This window comes from Oryctolagus cuniculus, chromosome 18 (genome assembly GCF_964237555.1).
Source record: "Oryctolagus cuniculus chromosome 18, mOryCun1.1, whole genome shotgun sequence".
Lineage (NCBI taxonomy): Eukaryota > Metazoa > Chordata > Mammalia > Lagomorpha > Leporidae > Oryctolagus > Oryctolagus cuniculus.
Genome location: NC_091449.1, coordinates 48,704,203 through 48,718,415, shown reverse-complemented (window position 1 = coordinate 48,718,415; position 14,213 = coordinate 48,704,203). Strand labels below are relative to the sequence as shown.

Sequence of the window (14,213 nt, the reverse complement as noted above, 5' to 3'; positions counted from 1 at the left end):
CAAACTGAAAGACAGAGGCTGCTTCCCTCTCGAACACGCCGTTTCCGGCACCTGTCGCCCTCCTGGCGCATTCGCACTGATTGCTTTTTGCTCCGCGCTCCTCAGGTGGAGATTTCATTTGATTCCCCTCTTGTGCTTAGTTTCCATTTTTCCTTGGATTTCCGGGCCTCCTTTTCTATTTTTCTTGGATTCCTTTTTCATTTGGCTCAAGCACCTTCTCAATGTTATTGTCTTTTTTTATTTTTATTTTTTGCAAGGACGTTAATGTCATAATTGAAATGCACCTTGCCTCAAAGGGTGGGGCCGATGGGACTCTCATTAGTGTCCCCATCGAAGGTAACGCCTCCCTTCTCTTGGAGCTTTCGGGATTTTCTCTTCGTCTTTGCTGTCTGGGGCTCTCACCAGAATGGTAGCTGAGAATTTTCCAGCTCTTTGCCCTTTGCAACACTCCAAGAGCCCATCAGTGTGAAGACATGAGTCCTTCCTTCATTTCTGATCATTTCTTCGGGGAATTTAAATTTCGGAGTGCAGGTCTGGCGCGCGCCCGGAAGCTGGGTGCTGAATAAGATTTCCGAATGGATTCCTTAGTCAGTGATGTGTGTGAAGCGCTGCAGCAGGTGGCCCCAGGGATCATTTTCTGTTCCACACTTGCATGTCCGGTTCAGGGGCCAGGGTGGACTTTTGTGACGTTGTCGCCTGGTGCTGGCCTTGCTTGGGTTTGAATACCTTCATGATAGGTGATGGGGTGAGGATGCGAAGCTTTGCCACGCTGTCTCTGCCAGCAATCTCGTGGAGGTCTCATGGGATCATATTTGTAAAACTGCGTTGAAAGCTCCTGGGGCATCCGCATGGGGGCAGTTGTTGATCCGTCCAGGCGCACAGCCCTGTCTGGGCTCAGTGAGTGGGCAGACAGCATCCCTTGCAGTGACAGAGTGCAGGGAATGTTTGTCCTTGGGCTCCATTTTTGCAGCATCTTTCCTTCCTATTACCTGCTCCTTGGTCCCTGAAGGTAGACGCCTGTCCCCGGGACAGAGCCGTTTGTTTCAATTTCTCCCCTCGTCTTCTCCTCTTCCTAGTGCGTTTGCCGACTGAAGTCTCAAATCAGGCTTGTGTTTCCAGTCTCGGAGTAGCAGCGCCTCCTCCATCTATTCTATAAATCCTTATTATTAATAATAAGGATAATAATGATAATGCTAAATAGCACTCAGGTAAAAATCTTCCATTACAATATGCTCTCAGAAATCGTACCTCTGGGCTGCTGGCTTATATAGGAAACACAAAAACTGATTAAAAAAGATGACTGTTCTATCCAAAATGTGTTTGCTTTTCTGGGCTGAATTCATTTGTTTGATTGAAAATTTCATAAAGGAAAATATGTGCTCGAGAGGTCTGGGATTGTTAGGAAATAAGCCCATTGATAACCCAAATGTTTGGAATACATGGATGACAGATAGAGCTCATTCCAGAACAGTCGGGCCATTTCGACACAGCCGACTCGATGCCTGACGTAGAATAATCCAGAAACATCTTTTGAAATGCTGCGTGGAGTCCGGGGCAGTACCGTGTAGGGCAGCAGTGGAGAAGCTTTGTTTCCGCAGAGGGCCTTTTGGGTATGTATGTCATCCATGGGCCGTACAAAATTATCCGCTTAAAAGTTAGCCTGCTCTGTGGCCAGGGAGTGCAGTGGAGGATGGCCCCAAGTCCTTGGGCCCTGCACCCCATGGGAGACCAGGAGAAGCACCTGGCTCCTGCCATCGGATCAGCGCGGTGCGCTGGCCGCGGCGGCCATTGGAGGGTGAACCAATGGCAAAAGGAAGACCTTTCTCTCTGTCTCTCTCTCTCACTGTCCACTCTGCCTGTCAAAAAAAAAAAAATTAGCCTGCTCTAGATCTATTGCATTTGACGTCCTGCCTGCAGATGCCTTGGTGGGACCAGACCAGATGATTTCTCAGGTCCTACGTGGCCTGTGCGTTGGACGTTCCCCACCCCTGGTGCAGGGCTCCTGGGAGCTATCCCTGCTCTGTCTCTGAAGAGTGATGGCGGCGCTGGGCGCACTACCTAACGTCTCAGTGCCTCTACTTCCCTGTCTGCAAAAAGAGGGTTTCAAACCTGTCTCACAAGTCTGCAGTCAGCACCTGCCAGTTCTCAGCATGTAGAATTTACCTTCTGAAACGGAAGGTGTGATGGTCACAGTTGTTGAAATTGTTTTGATGTATAATAGACACTATACAGAAGGATGATTTTCTTAAACGTTTTAAATATCATATAGTTATATAAGAACACACACAGGTAATGCACATACAATTGCATGGGTTTTAATACAAGGCAAACACAGCGGTGACTGAAATTTGGAGCTGGGACATCGGCACTCAACCTACAGGTGCGCTGTGTTCCCTGGATTGAGAGAAAGGGAATGGTACAGTATGTGCCCCACCCCCATCCATCAGGGCAAATGAGAGGTTCTTGTTTCTTCACTCAGCAGCGTTTGCATGGTGCGTCCATGCCCATTCCTTCTGCTGGGGAGTACTCCTGCATGAAGGCTGCCTGTGTTCTGCTGTGCCGTGGACACTGGCTGATTAGCAGCTGGCCATGATGCACACTGCTCTGAGTGTTCCAGAACATTCCTGAAGTGAACTTAATGGGACAAAACCCTAACGTTTTAGCAGGCAGTAGTGCTTTTCCTTGCTGTTTTCCTCCTCGTCCCATTGATCCCCAAGGAGAAGCCACGCTCCTCCTCCGTATGTGTTGTCGGGCCCTGCAGTCCTTGGAACTAGGGCATTGCCTGTTCCCCCTTCCCTGGTTTCCCGCCTCCCTCAGCTGGCTCTTGGCACCTCCAGAGCTGTCTTCCTGAAACACACATTCGAGTATATCGTTTCCCTGATCAAAGCTTTCAGGTTCCTCAGTGCCAATGGGGAAAAACAACAACAACAAACAAACAAACAAAAAAACACAGCACAATCCTGAGTTCCTAGTACAGTCAGATCCCTGAACACGCGCCTGGCATCGCCTCACCCCTCCGTCTTCCTCTCGGCGCACTTGTGCCTTACTGGGTGAGTCCCTTGGCTTCCCCAATGCTCTCTCAGCCCAGCATGACCTTGCTGCCTTAGTGGTGGTACTGAGTTTCTGCTCACGGTTGAAGACCAGCCCAGGACCCCCAAGTTCCGACAGCATTTCATTCCCCAGTCTCTCCGAAGCCTAGTCCACAACCTCACACTCACCATGCTGCTCCTCCCCTTCAGGCCAGGCCTGGCTCCCTGAGGGCTGGGTCTGAGAACTGAGCACACAGCTTTCTCTATCGCTTGGTCCTTCCTGTGTCACGTTCTTGTCACAGAATGGCCCTCTCCACGGCCCTCGGATAAATTGTCATCCTTATCAAAGAAGTGTGCACTTCGGAGCAGCCTCCTATCCAACAGGCTTCTCAGGTTTGGGGTGAGTGACCCCAGTATCGTATTTATAGTAAGTATTGAGAATTGCTGCTCCATGAAGGTTAAAAACAACTTGCATTTCTGTAATTCTCCCTGGGAACTGAAGGAGTGCAGCTTGCTTTCCTCTCCATGAGAAAAGATTCCAATTTCAACATATCCCTAGAGCAATCCTTGGTGTTTGATGGGGCCCCTGGCCTGCAGAGAATTTTCTGGAAGGTCTGGAGCAACCTGAAACCCGAGATCGGCCCTCCCAATCAGTCTTATGGCCTCATAGTCTCTCCTTTGTGAAATCATCCCTGCCTCTCACCTTGTGGCCCCAGAGCCTTGGGCCACTGTCACCTCCCGTCTGGCGTGGAGCAGTCCTATGCACCCACCCTGCTCTCCAGGTTTTCCTACTGGTTTCTTAGCAGCGGGACCTGTACTGCACCTGGCACACAGTAGGCCCTCAACAATGCTCATGGACAGAGTGCATGCCGGTCTTTATTTCTGAAGAGGCCGTTAAAAATCTTTTGCACTGGGCAGTGGCATCAGTGTTTATTTTTACGGTTTGTGAATTGGAGGGAGATATTTTCGTCAGTTCTGTGGGTAACTATTTATTAATGTCTAGCGCATATCCAGAGTCTTAAGGACATTCAGACTGACAGTGTATTTTGAGCTGACTGGGGCCAGCACCCTACGGTTGCCTCGCATTTAGCTTCAAGTGTGATTTATGAGTAGTTCCTCTGTGTCAGGGGTTAGGGCAGAGGCTCTGCATTTCTTGTCTTGCTCCATTCTCTCCCTTTTGTGTACAGTTCAAGGAAAACTCCAAGTCTCAACAAATATATACTCAAACAAACCAACCAACCGTTCTCCCAGGGCACGCTGGGAGCTAAGTAGCATGAATTCACAAGGACGTGAGGGAAAGCTTAATATGTTAACCGAGGGAAACATCAGTGGGGTTCTCATCCATAGACTCTGATATTAAAATGACTCAACCATTGTATCAAATAAATATTTATTTGGCACCTATGCTAGGCACTAGGAACCCGATGTTGAACAAATATCTACTTCTTTACTCTCATAGAACTCCCGTATGTCCTGGGGAAGCCAGACTAAACAAGAGAAAGGCAAGTAAACAAGCAAATGACTTAAGATGGCTCCAAAATGTGACGATAATAAGACCATATTTCATTGATTTTTAAGACACATTTCTTTGCACCTTTTAATGTTGTTGAAATTGTGATGTCTTCAAATGGGAACGTGTGTTTAATATATTGTTTTTCCCCCTGAGAAGTTATTAAATTGATGCTTTGACTTCCGATCGATGGTGTCTCCGAATGGAGGAAATACGGTAATAATAAAAGCTCACATTTATTGGACACTAAGTATGAGGCAGGCTCTGAGCTGCTCGGGTTGTAGCACTGTCTGTTTTATTCTGGATAATGACCACAAGAAGCACACAGAAGCATTTCTCCTTGAGAGTGGAGGGAAAGCCATCTCAGGGAGGTGAGCAGCTGAGGCACCCGGCTTAGCGTCAAACACCTGGAGGAGCTGCCGTGCGGAGCCCATCCTGTCCCACGCTGCTCTGCTCACCCCTCTGCTGCCCTGCGCCCCCTGCACCGCTCCCCTCCCGGGCAAGCTGGTGCAAAGCACGGGGTGCGATCAGGATTCTCCAGGTAGGCCTAGGGCAACTCTCTGGTTTCCATGCCCCTAGCAGATCTGCTCCGACAATGCGTGGAGCCGGCTTGTGTACAGGCTGCATAGATGCACAGCGAGGACACAGCAGAGCCCTTGTCCGACAGTGTTCTGATGCAAGAATTGGGGCACCCGCCTTGCTCAGTGATCCGGAGGTGCTTCGACCTGCTTTGGCGAGTTCTTAGAAGAGAGGTCAGAGAAACCCTTAGACATTCCTGGGCTAACTGGGGATCCTGTTAGAAGCCTGTTCTGGAAGCAAAGAGAAAACACGGCTGTCCCTGTGGGAGGACCGGGTTTGCCAGCAGCACGCCGGAGGTCCCTCCAATCCAAGCCAGCCCCAGAGAGGTAAGATGACTTGCTCAGGAGCCCTGGGACCAGGTGGAGAAGCGGAAGTGGGTTCCCGGTCTCTCAGCATTTCCTCCATGTCCCCATCTCCTCCCTCGCCCCTCCTCCGGCCTCCTCTTCCTCACCTTCACCTCCTGCCCCGTTGCCCCATTCTCCCCTCCCCTCTCTTTCTGTCCCCTTCATCTAAAGGAGATCCCAGCAGATGGAAAAGTCATTGAATAGCTCTGCTGGCAGAAACAGTGCAGAGTGGTAGCTAAAATGGAAAGTTCGGGAACTTGTGAAAGTCTGATGAACCACTAAGATTAGTTTAGGATTGATTTATGTGGCTAAATAGTTAATATGCTCAAAGGGGTTTTAAAATATGAGGCTTGTAATTAATATTTATAGATCTAAGCGATGAGAAATGACCAAAAAAAGCCTGTTAGGATGACTTCGAGTCGACAATCTCCTGAGACAATACAGGCAAGAGAAGGGGGCCGGGGGTGGTGCTGGCGTGTTGGGAAAGGTTTGTTTTAGCTGCTGATGCTGAAGGAATCCAAAACAGGAGCTCTGGGGACGCCTGAGTACTGCATGGCAGGCTTGCGAGGCTCGGAGGCAGCTTCCGCGGTCATTGACTCGATCTCTCGCAGGCTGGGCTGATTTGGGTTACAGTGAGCTAGTGACTCGACCAGAGCCCAAACTCCAGCTGCGCGTGAACCAGTGACCTGTTTAGGAGATGTGTGAAGGCATCAGAGACGTCAGGGCAGTGCGTCTGACAAGCCAGGCAGCTGGAAGGAGCGCGGAGGCACCGGGGACCTCTGGGCAAACGGGCGCTAACCCAGGGCGCCTGGGCAGAGCCCCTGCAGGCTGCGACCGGAAGTCGGCTGGCTCGCCGGCCCAGGAAGAAATGTCCGCCGCTGCAAATCGGCCCTTGGTAGTTTAGAGCTCACGGGACCTCACCTCCCTTTGGTGTGAACAATTTATATATATGTATATATATAAATTTATATAAATATAAATATAAATATATATATATATTTAGTTACATGGAATTCTTCCAGCCAGAATGTAACACACAGTGCTGGAATTTGCTCATGGCTAAACTGAATGTATAAGAGTTTGCCATTGGTTTATAAACATTGATGCAGAAGCAGAAACTCATTTTAAGAAACTATGACATTTTGGCCTTAAATGAATAAATTACAGAAGGATTATTCCCTTCAAAAAAGAATTCCTTTTTTATTTTTTTAAAAAAGGCATCAGAATATCTTTAAAAATAAATATCTTTAAAAAGACAAAAAAGCATAACTTTTCAATTTTTTTGTTTGTTTTGTTTTTAAGATTCATTCATTTATTTGAAAGGCAGAGTTAGAGAGAGGCAGAGGCAGAGAGACAGAGAGAGAGGTCTTCCATCCGCTGGTTCACTCCCCAGATGGCCACAATGGCTGGAGCTGCTCTGATCTGAAGCCAGGAGCCAGGAGCCAGGAGCTTCTTCTGGGTCTCCCACATGGGTGCAGGGGCCCAAGGACTTGGGCCATCTTCCACTGCTTTTCCAGGCCATAGCAAGGAGCTGGATCAGAAGTGAAGCAGCCGGGACTGGAACCAATACCCATATGGGATGCTGGCACTGCAGGCAGCAGCTTTACCTGCTAAGCCACAGCACTGGCCCCAGAACTTTTCCATTTTACCTTTTTATTGAGATATGAGGGTCCAAGGTCATGAATTTCACATTTCGCTCATTCATCCATTCAACAACACAAGAGACGGTCAGAGCCTGCGAAGAAGTGAAAGAAATAAAGTAGTCTCTGTTTTCAAGGAGAGCGTCTTACTTTTTGTGTTTTGTAATCTTCACGGCGTTTTGTGAAAATGAAATGTTTGCTGTAGAAGATTTAGAAGATACAAAAACGAATCCCAAGGCAGGAAGGAAATATGTCTCTAATCTCCCTCCCCTGAGACGCTCCCTGTGGGACAGTTAGCCTTTCCTTCCTCTCCCCTCTGGGAGTCTGATCGCAGGTGTGCTGTGTGGCAAAGCCCAGGATTGGGAGGAGGGCAAAGGCTGGGAGAAGCGCCCCCACCGGAAACGGGGAACAGCCTTCCGGATCGTGCTGCATTTTGAGTTTTTCCCTGTGGCCATGGGGTACGTGGATGGATTGATGGCAGGTGAGGGTGCAGTCTGAGTGCTTGGAACACTTTTTCTCTTGACTCACATATGAAGGAGGAGCTCTTCGTGGGAGGATGTGACAAAGAGCATGCAAACAACCATAACCCAAGGCCGATGGATCACTTAGCATCAACCAATAATCAATATCCAATATCCAGGCTGTAATGTACAAAAGAACTTTCTTTGGGGGTCTTAAGAATTGTAATTGGGAAGACACAATCTTTGGTAACACCACAGGAAGGTTCCTAAGGGGGTTTAAAAGCGATGCGTGGTTTTAGAATTACAATCCGTGCAGGCGAGTGTCCATGTCCATGAGTCCACAACTGATGGATCAATAGGAGTCTCTGGGCCCAGGGCCTGGACGGTTGGGCAACTTCCCATGACAGTTCCAGGCAGCTCTGAGGCAGCGCGAGAGTACAGCTAGCTGGACGATCTGTCTCTGTCGAACTCTCCATCTCTGACCAAAGTGGTCCCGTCTTGGCACAAGTCTTCTACAGTTTCGTACTTGACAGGCAGTGTGCTGGGCGCCTGGCACGGGTTTCCTCTGATGTCCTCACCAATCTTGGCAGGACTCCTCCTATTCCTGTCTGTCGATGAGTCCACTGTTGATGTTTAAGGAGATAAATCCACATGCAGAGGGTCACCCCCAAAGCTTATGAATGATGGAATGAAGACTGGACCCCAAGCCATCTGGCTATAGATCCTCATGAAGAAACAAGAAAAATCAAAGCACATGTCCTGATTCCTCACTCAGCAGTCACCACTGTGCTCTGGTCTGCATCCCAGCTTATCCCACCCACCCCTCAGCCATCCCTAACAGGACACCGAGTCTGGGATCCCCCCCAACTCCCAAACAAGCCTGACCACCAGCTGAGTGTCACTGAGTGACCTCAGCCAATGCCGCAAGGAGAAAATGAGAGGCCAGGCGAGCGCTGCCCGAGTTCCTGACCCACAAGAATGCTGCTACCTAGGAAAGTGCTGAATCAGCTGCTCAGTCGCGGGGTGCTCTGTTTAGCCACAGCAGTCCCTGCAGTGGGACTGTGATGTTGTGAAACGCTCATCCGTTCTTTGTTTCCGTACAGTTCCAAAATCCGGGAAATCTCCCGGATGGCGAGAGTCTTGTCTTCCAACGAACTGACTGATAGCTGGGGGCCTCTGGTCACCAAGGCTATTTCTGAGCTCTCTTCTGTCGATGAAGTGAGCAGAGATTCTGCCCAGATTCAAAGGAAGAACTTAAAGCACCCCTGTGACCATCTTGAATCTACACACAGCCCAACCATTAGAGAAGCAGTAAAAACGGTGTTCAAAGTCATCAGCTGTCTCACTCACTGTCACTGATGAAACAGTTTTTCTATTTGAAACTCATTTATTTATTTGAAAATCAGAGTAACAGAGAGAGAGGGAGAGATAGAGATAGGTAGATAGAGATAGAGATGAGAGAGAGAGAGAGAGAGAGAGAGAGAGAGAGGTTTCATCTACTGGTTTACTCTCCAAATGGCTGCAACAGCCAGGTAACAGGCCAAAATCAGAAGACAGAAACTCCATCTGGGTCTCCCACGTAGGGGGCAAGGGGCCCAAGTACTTGGGACATCTTCTGCTGACTTCTTGGGCATATTAGCAGGGAGCTGGATTGGAAGGGGAGTATCCAGGACTCGAACCAGCGGCAGCTTAACAGGCTATGCCCCAGTGGAATCCCCCTGTTTTTAAAATAAATAATGAACAGCTACTTTGTGTTAGGCACCAGGATGGAGCACTTAGCAAGGCAGACAGTACCTGGGGCTGGAAACCCGGGTACTTCCTCTCTGATGGGAGTGGCAGTGGTGAGTGGGCAGCAGAGGGGGATGGTGCCCCGAGGTTGGGTGCTACGTGGAGCACGAGCAGTGTGATGAGAGGGTGGACGGCAGGGGAGGCCGCTCTGAGCAGGTTCATTAGGGAAGTGATCTCTCACCTCCCAGCTGCAAGAAGAACAGAGGGGGAAAACCTTGTCCAGAGTGGAGTCAGAGTAGGCCCTGAGCTCAGAACGGAGAAAGGGGCCCGTGAGTCTATGGAAGAAAGACAGGACCCACATTGCAGCACAGTGGGAAAGGTGGCGTGTGGTCCCAGCCTTGCCCTCTGCCTGCTAGGCCAGAAACTTCCATTCCATCCTAACGACAAGCACAGGCCACTGGGTTTGGGGCACATATGTGGCCAACCTAGGTCATGTTTTTCCTTCCAGTGGGTTAGCCACAAAATGCTGTGTTTCCTTGGAGCAGGCATTCACCTCTGGGAACCCATTTTCCACACTTGTAATGGAGGGGCTCGGATGCTTTGCAATGATCTTCTCAGCTTTACAAGTTCCTGTCTCTGCATGTGCCTTCCTTATATCTTCACCCCCGGTCTGGCCTCTCTTTATGTTAGCAGCAGCCAAGATGCCCCTCCTCCCAGCCTCTCCGACTCTGGCCTCACAACGGCGTCTTCACGGACTCGTGTGTCAGCAGCAGCCCTGGCCAAGACATTTCATCCCATAAGGAGCACCGTGCAGATTGGAGGAAGAAACAGAGATTAGAAACCATGGGGCTTGCACATTCCGATGGTTCTTAACTTGATTTAAACTTTTGACCTGTAATCCTTTCCAGCTGTTTTGAAGTCACACATCCCGTCTTGATTAGCCTCACTCTTAAAAGGGGTCTAAACAGAAGGGGCTGCATTGGAGAACTGTCTCCCGCCTGCCTCTGCAGTGCCCCTGGCCGAGGGTGGTCACCCTCCCTCCACCTCCAAACCCTGTGCTCCATGCTATAGCCCTGCAGGAGGGGCTTGCACACGTGTATGCTCTCTCTCACTCTCTACAGACATCAGCCTCCTTTGACAGTCTGTTTTCACAACGTGGGGGAAGCGCTAGTGTTCCTGCTCCCCTCAAAATAACATAGCCCAGGTGGTGGGAGTTAACTGGGAAGGCAGCGGGCTCTGATTCCAAAGTACACATCAAAATAAATGAAAACCAACTGGACTTGAGTTGGGCAGAGGCAAAGGGAGAAAACTCAGCCTGGGCTTTTTTTTTTTCCATTTTTAGATAAAATGCTAATCATAGGGATAAACTCAGAAGGCATGTGCTTTCTTAAGATGAATTTCTTGACATGGTAGCAAATGAACGGGGCCCGAGAAACAGGTCTGCATACTGCTGGGAGATGAGTCCACATGCTGGCCAAGAGCCAGAACCTCTCTAGCCATCCCTGGGGCTGGGTGCAGGTGCCATTGGACTCGTGCGTCGGGAGGAGGAGAGAGCCCCCAGGTGTCCCTGACTCACCACTGAAATGGCATTGGCAGGCCTAGCGTGTGTGTGTGTGTGTGTGTGCGCCGTCATTCCTTTTTTTGTCATCATGACCTCTGGGACTTCCTAACTCAGCCAGTGCTGTCCTAGGTGTTCATTCATAAGCCTGAAGAACAGGATTCACCAGCCTCAGAAGTGCTGGCGTCAGTCCCTGGTTCTCCAGGGATCTCTGGCAAGGAGCGTTGGCAGTACCTGAGGCTCTGGGTATGAGGTGCTAACCACCCTGCGAGAAGCCAACACGTGCATAGCATTTCGCACATCACCAGTCACCCCTCCATCCCATCCTCTGTGTTCTTGTGATGGGCAGAGGGATATTTCCCCCTTTGGATGTGGCCCATCCTGTTGGCCTGTTCATATGTACCAATGCATGCAAATTAATTCTGTATGTAATTTTAAAACTCTATATATTTGAGAGGCAGAGCCATAGAGAAAGATAGATGTGTAGCAAGTGTGTTCCCATCTGCTGGTTCACTTCCCAAAGGCTTGAGGGGCTGGGGACTCCCTCCAAGTCTCCCATGTGGGTGGCAGAGACCAGTGACTTGAGCCGTCACTGCTGCCTCCCACAGTGCATTAGCAAGAACCTGGAATCGGGAGCTGGAGCCAAAAGCCAGCCCCAGGTACTCCTGTGTGGGATGTGAGTGTCCTAACCAGGACCTTACCAGCCAGGCCAAAAGCCTGCCCCAATTCTGTGGGCAATTTTGATAGAAAACTTGATGAGTTGGCCAGAGAGACTTTAGTAGAAAAACTAAATTGAGCCTGGCGCCACGGCTCAATAGGCTAATCCTCCGCCTGTGGCGTCGGCACACGGGGTTCTAGTCCCGGTCGGGGCACCGGATTCTGTCCCAGTTGCCCCTCTTCCAGGCCAGCTCTCTGCTGTGGCCCGGGAGTGCAGTGGAGGATGGCCCAAGTGCTTGGGCCCTGCACCCCATGGGAGACCAGGAGAAGCAACTGGCTCCTGCCATCAGATCAGCGCGGTGCGCAGGCCGTGGCGGCCATTGGAGGGTGAACCAACGGCAAAAGGAAGACCTTTCTCCTTGTCTCTCTCTCACTGTCCACTGCCTGTCCAAAAAAAAAAAAAAAAAAAAAGAAAGAAAGAAAAACTAAGGAGAAAATGACTGTTTTGATTATTTCATCCACTTCTGGCCCAGAGCATTGGATAGGGATGACATTTCAGTTTGCTAGCTTATTTCTTTATTTTTATCCTTTTTTTAAAAAAATTGTCAGGACATGTAGAAGGAGGATTCTAGAACCATCTTGGAACGTGCGTGAACTAGAGGAAACGATGTCGTGATTGGTTCACTAGATGACATGGCCCAGACCAGCTGCATTGCGTGGATTTAGCCGGGCTAAGCAGGACCTCCGGGGCTTGTGTCTGACAGCAATGTCTCTGAATTCATTGAGGACAAACAGCAGCCCTCTAAGAGCATGGGAAGAGGGGCCTCCTTGGAAGCAGGAGTTACTGCTGGAGGTGAAGTGTCTGCCTGTGGGTTGGGAAGAGTCACCGAGGGAGCTAGACGGTGTCTCGTAGATCATCTTGTTCACCTCCTGCTTTGTAAGCTTGTCTGAAGCAGTAAAATACTTTGCTCAGCAAAACGTTATGCAGAGCCAACTATGCAACACGGGCAACAGTGCAACTGGTGCGGTGGCTTGCTGGAGCCCTTGGGAGCTGAGAAACATCAATCTCCCCCCCCTTCCTTTTCCCTCCCTCTCTCTCTGTCTTGCTTATATCTTTCATTCTTCTCTTCCTTCCCTCCCTTCTATCATTTCCCTCTTATTTTCATTTCCTTTTCAGAGTTGGGAACTGAGGACGAGAGAGACAAGCTGTCTACGGAGGACTTGGACTTGGCCCGGGAGCTGCCCACTGCACTCTTTATGTGAAACCACTACTGTGTTTCTTTAAACCTCCAAAGTTCCCATTAAAGGGATCTCCAAAATAAATTGTTTTAAGCTTCCTGTGGCCACACTGCTGGGGGAAGGATACACACATTTGCTAAAGTCACTGAATATTTCTGCTTCAGCCTGTTGACACTAATCATAAATTCGAAGTGAGACACGAGTGACAATGACCGAGTGTGTGAACTTGGGGCCAGACACTGGACAAACACTTTCAGACATTATTTTATGTTTCTTCTCAAGAACCCTGTGAGGTGGGTGTTTCTATCTCTTCTTTATGGATGAGGAAAACTAGATGCAGAAGTTAAACTTTAGCACAAACTAATATATTAGGGTGTAGTTAATAAAGGTCTTACAACAAAGACTGTAAAATACAATGTCCACCAGAAGCGTGTGGCTTCCATCCGTCCATGCTGGCTTCTTCTCTCTATCCAACATGGTTTGTCTAATTCAGATAATTTCCCAATAAGCAGAGATGCCAGAGAACCAGTATATGATGGGGCTAAGACTTAACGCCAAGACTTACACAAATTTTTTAAAGGTTTATTTATTTGAAGTAAGAGAGAGAGGGAGAGAAAGAGAGAGAGAGAGAGATCTTCCATCTTCAAGGACTTGGGCCAGCTTCCACTGCTTTCCAAAGTCATCCGTGGGGAGCTCAGTTGGAACTGGAGCAGCTGGGATTTGAACCAGTGCCCATATATGATGCTGGCGCCGCAGATGGCGACATAATCCTCTGTGCCACAGGGCCTGTCCCATACTTACACAATTCTAAAGTGTGATGTTAACTAGCCACTGGACTAAACTGCCCCATTACTTCCACTCCCAGTTGCTACAGATAAAATACAACAGTAATAAATGGCCCAGTTGTTATTGTGGCAGCTGGCTTCCAAAAACGCCCTGACAGTTCTTTTTTTTTTTTTTTTTTTAGAGATTTATTTATTTATTTGAAAGAGTTACACACAGAGAGAAGGAGAGGCAGAGAGAAAGAGAGGTTTTCTATCCGCTGGTTCACTCCCCAATTGGCCACAACGGCTGGAGCTGTGCCGATCCAAAGCCAAGAGCCAGGAGCTTCCTCTGGGTCTCCCATGTGGGTGTAGGGGCCCAAGGACTTGGGCCATCTTCTACTGCCTTCCCAGGCCATAGCAGAGAGTTGGATCGGAAGTGGAGCAGCCGGGACTCGAATCAGCGCCCATGTGGGATAGCAGCACTGCAGGCGGCGGCTTTACACACTGGGCCATAGCACTGGTCAGAAAATTCTTAGCTCCCGTTTTTCTACCCTTGCTCGGCTGCCTGCTGCACTGAATAGGGCTGAGCCTTGTAGTCAAGTAGTATATTGTGGCTATGATAGGAAATGCCTTTGGGGGAGGCTAAGTCACAAAAGGCGCGCCTTTCCTGCTTAGCTGTGCCTCGGATCATTTGCTCGGGGGGA

General features: G+C 49.4%; 1 long non-coding RNA gene across 2 annotated transcripts in view; it reads left to right on the top strand.

The window, feature by feature from the left end:
* The window catches only part of LOC127491320 (uncharacterized), a 44,985-nt gene that overhangs the window by 16,529 nt on the left and 14,243 nt on the right, over positions 1–14,213 (top strand). The gene's annotated exons all lie outside the window — the stretch shown is intronic.